General features: G+C 41.8%; 1 protein-coding gene across 3 annotated transcripts in view; it reads right to left on the bottom strand.

The window, feature by feature from the left end:
• The window catches only part of LOC113804150 (retinoid-inducible serine carboxypeptidase), a 113,387-nt gene that overhangs the window by 56,958 nt on the left and 51,429 nt on the right, over positions 1 to 5,000 (bottom strand). The window lies entirely within an intron of this gene.

Below are 5,000 nucleotides of genomic sequence, written 5' to 3'. Positions count from 1 at the left end.
TAGGGAGATAGAGGGATAGAGGGAGACAAAAAAAGAAAAAGAAAGAAAAGAAAAACAACAGCAACACCAATAATAACGATGCCAATGATGTTGATAAAAGAAAACAATGATGATGATGACAACTCCAAACACAAAGCCACGTGACACCAAATCTAATATAAATCAACTCAACACCAGCCCATATATAATTAATATATTTCAAAAAATCAAAAATAACCAGTACTAAAAAAAAAGAGAAGAAAAACAATCATCATTTAAACTTCCCTTGTCTAACACTATGAATATTGAAATTAATATTATCAATATCCATTATCATTAACATTAATCCCCCCCCCCAATATTATGTTATTATAATATTATCATCATCATCATCATCATGGGGGCTGACGCCGACGGGGGCGCATAGCCGCATCCACCCTTCGCTTCCACCTACGAGGATCCCTCATGGCTAGACGCCAGGCAGGGACTCGGCCCATCTCTAGTTCTTCACGGCAGGTTTGGTCGATCTGCCCAAGCCATGACTTCCTCGGTCGTCCCACAGGCCTCCTCCACCCAGGGTTGTCTCGAATAGAGACGACCTGATGGGCAGGATCATCCTGAGGAAAGCGAGCCAGGTGGCCGTATAGCCTGAGTTGGCGTGATCAGCGGATTGGTGCAGATAACAGGGCTTGTGCCAGTCTCACGGTGCAACCGTTGGTTGGACACATGGTCCCGCCAACAGTACCCCCATGATCTGGCGCAAGGACCTATTGCAAAAGGCTTCAAGACGAGCCTCCAAGGCACAGGACAATGTCCAGGTTTCGCTACCGTATAAAGCAAAAACTGGCATTATCAGGGCCTTGAAAACCCCGAAGCTTGGTCCTTCTGCACAGGTACCGACATCTCCAAATACTCTTTGTTGAGAGAGTTCATGACCCCTTGCTGCCAGGCCAATCCGTCTGCTGACTCTCATGGTCTGACAGCCCAGAGTTATGAACTACACTACCAAGGTATGTAAAGCTCTCTGTGACTTCAATGTCCTCGCCGCAAAAGCACGTACCGACTGAACAGGTTCTCCTATCAAGTCCCCAAATTCCTGGACCTTTGGTCTTGGTCCAGGAGACCTTCTAGGACCCAGGGGGCTTCTTTGCTTCATTGCTAAATGCATCGAGAGCCGCTACTAGGGTTTCCAAAGACTCAGATAGAATGGCAACGTCATCAGCAAAGTCAAGGTCTGTAACCTTGATATTGCCCAGCGTTGCCCCACAATGACTTTCGGAACAGTAGCTCTTGCCCAGTATCCAGTCCATGCAAGTGTTGAAAAGAGTTGGTGCAAGGACACAGCCTTGCCTCACTCCTGAACTAACAGGAAAGAAGCTCGACAGGCCCCCACCACACTTTTTCAGCACTTTCAGTACCAGTATACAGGCTTGCTATTAGTCCAATAATCCTTGTTGGTATTCCTCTCAGCCTCAGGATCTCCCAAAGTGACTCCCGATGCACCGTATCGAACGCCTTCTTGAGGTCGATGTAGGCTGCAAGTAGCCCACGCCCGAATTCACGACGGCGCTCTACGATGACTCGAAGCGCGAGGATACGGTCTATTGTGGACTTACCAGGAGTGAATCCAGATTGCTCCAGTCTCTGGTGCCTCAGTAGATGGTCTCTGATACGTCTCAGAAGGATGTGGGCGAGAACCTTGCCTGGTACACTGAGCAGTGTGATGCCTCGGTGATTGCTGCAGTCCCAACGGTCCCCCTTCCCCTTCCAGAGAGGGATGACCACACCCCTCAACAGGTCAGGAGGAACGGAACCGGACTGCCAGATGGCAGCCAGGACAGCATGTAACCCCCGTGCCATAGGTTCACCACCAGCCTTTAACAGTTCAGCTGGTATGCCGCAGATACCAGCTGCTTTACCACTCTTCAGCTTGGAAATAATATTATCCCTAATGTTAATATCAATATCAATATTATTATGAATACCATTAATCCACCCCCACACAATATCATTAATATCACTAATATTAATGTTAATATCAATATTATTATGAATACCATTAATATCCCTCCTAATATTATTAATATCACTAATATCAATATCAATATCATTATCATTATGAATACCATTAATACCCCCCCCCCCCCAATATTATTAATATCCCTAATGTTAATATCAATATCAATATTATTATGAATACCATTAATATCCCTCCTAATATTATTAATATCACTAATATCAATATCAATATCATTATAAATACCATTAATACCTCCCACCCCCCAATATTATTAATATCACTAATATCAATATCAATAATATTACGAATACCATTAATCTCCCCCCCCCCAATATTATTAATATCCCTAATATCAATATCAATATTATTATGAATACCATTAATACCCCCACACCCCCCCATATTATTAATATCACTAATATCAATATCAATATTATTATGAATACCATTAATATCCCCCCCAAAAAAAATATTATTAATATCACTAATATCAATATCAACATTATCATAAACACCATTAATATCAATCCTCCCTCGTTTATCATTGTTATTATTATCCCTTTTTATTATTTTATTTTTATCATTTTTATTATTTTATTATTATTTTTTTATTATCTATTATCCCATTGTTATTATTATTGTTATTATTATCATTATCAATATTATCAATATTCTTAATATCAATATCAGTGTATAAATATCCTTCTATAGGCGTCACAAGACACTAAGATCACACACTTGTTTTATGTCTTGTGAGATGCCTTCTCTCCTCTGGCACCTTCTCTCTCTCTCTCTCCGTCTCATACTCTTTCTTCGTCCTCTCTCTCTCTCTTTCTCTCTGTGTTTATTTCGTTCTTTCTCTCTCTCTCTCTCTCTCTCTCTCTCTCTCTCTCTCTCTCTCTCTTTCTCTCCGTCTCACACTCTTTCTTCGTCCTCTCTCTCTCTCTTTCTCTCTGTGTTTATTTCGTTCTTTCTCTCTCTCTCTCTCTCTCCGTCTCATAATCTTTCTTCGTCCTCTCTCTCTCCGTCTCATACCCTTCCTTCGTCCTCGTTCTATCTCTCTCTCTCTGTTTATTTCGTTCTTTCTCTCTCTCTCCGTCTCATACTCTTTCTTCATCCTCTCTCTCTGTTTATTTCGTGTTTCTCTCTCTCCCTCTCTCCTTCTCTATCTCTCTCTCTCTCTCCGTCTCATACTCTTTCTTCGCCCTCTCTCTCTCTCTCTCTCTGTTTATTTCGTTCTTTCTCTCTCTCCCTCTCTCCTTCTCTATCTCTCTCTCTCTCTCCGTCTCATACTCTTTCTTCCCCCTCTCTCTCTCTCTCTCTTTCTCTCTCTGTTTATTTCGTTCTTTCTCTCTCTCCCTCTCTCCGGTTCATACTCTTTCTTCGTCCTCTCTCTCTCTCTCTCTCTGTTTATTTCGTTCTTTCTCTCTCTCCCTCTCTCCTTCTCTATCTCTCTCTCTCTCTCTCTCCGTCTCATACTCTTCGCCCTCTCGCCTTTCTCTCTCTCGTTTATTTCGTTCTTCTCTCTTCTTCTCCTCTTCCTTCTTCTCTATTCTCTCTCTCTCTCTCCAGCCTTCATACTTCTTCGTTCTCCTCTCTCTTCTCTTCTCTCTTCTTCTCTGTTTATTTTTGTTTCTTCTCTTCCCTCTCTCCGGAAGTTCATACTTTTTCGTCCTCTCTCTCTCTCTGTTTTTGTTCTTTCTCTCTCTCTCTGTCTCTTAATTTTGCTCATACTCTTTCTTCATCCCCCCCCCTCTCTCTCTGTTTATTTCGTTTTTTCTTTCTCTCTCCGTCTCTTGATCTCGCACATCCACTTGCTTCATCATCTCTCTCTCTCCCTGTTTATCTTTTTCTTTCTTTCTTTCTCTCTCTCTCTGTTTATTTTCTTCAATCTTCTTTCCCTCTCTCTGTCTCTTATTAAATATTCTCCTCTGATTATCTGATTCTTCTCTCTCTCTCTCTCCCTGTTTATCTTTCATTCATTCATTCTCTCTCTCTCTGTTTATTTCGTGCTTCCTCCGTTCCTTAATTAAAATATCTTTCTTCTTCTTCTTTCTTCTTCCTCTCTTCTTCTTCTTCTTCTTCCTCTTCTTCTCTCTCTCTCTCTCTCTCCCTGTTTATCTTTCATTCTTTTTCTCTTTCTCTCTCCCTGTTTATCTTTCATTCATTCTTTCTCTCTCTCTCTCCCTCTCCTTCGGGAATAATGAATGCAGAACCATTATCTCCGGGCAAACAAGATGACCTCGTCCAGCGTGACCTCTTTTGCCTCTTGACCTCAATCCGTGTAGGTCGATTTTCCTTCCTTTAAATAGCACGACACAGAGATGGAGTCGATAAATGGAGCGCAAAGCAAATAAACAAAAAATGATAAGAGAAGGACGGCCTTTCGCTACGAGATGAGATGAATGAACGAGAAATACGACGAAAAGTGCAATAATAACCGAAAAAAACGGAGAAAACACGAAAAACAACAAAAAACGGAGAAATACAACAAAACGCGCAATAATAACCGGAGAAAAAACCGATAAAACACGAAAAACAACAACAACAACAACAAAAACGGAGAAAAGATGTACAAAAACAGAAAGAACAAACGACTGCCAATAAAAAAAAGGCCGTAAAGTTGCTTTGAACGATAAATTAACACAAACCAAATGACACAGCATTACGGCACAAATGACACGGGACCAAACCTTGATGACTGACTTTGAAACACGTAATCACTGTTATAAACCAATAAAAAATAAAAAGGACAGATTGCAGTATGTGTTTGTGTGTGTGTGAGGGAGAGAGGGAGAGAGAGAGAGAGAGAGAGAGAGAGAGAGAGAGAGAGAGAGAGAGAGAGAGAGAGAGAGAGAGAGAGAGAGAGAGAGGGAGGGAGGGAGAGAGAGAGAAGGAGGGAGGGAGGGATGGGAGAGAGAGAGAGAGACAGAGAGACAGAGAGAGAATGAGAGACAGAGAGACAGAGAGAGAATGAGAGAGAGAGAGAATGAGAGAGAGA

The sequence above is a fragment of the Penaeus vannamei genome, chromosome 28 (assembly GCF_042767895.1).
Source record: "Penaeus vannamei isolate JL-2024 chromosome 28, ASM4276789v1, whole genome shotgun sequence".
Taxonomy (NCBI): domain Eukaryota; kingdom Metazoa; phylum Arthropoda; class Malacostraca; order Decapoda; family Penaeidae; genus Penaeus; species Penaeus vannamei.
The sequence above is the reverse complement of the archived record's forward strand: the minus strand, read 5'-3'. Positions and strand labels throughout refer to the sequence as shown.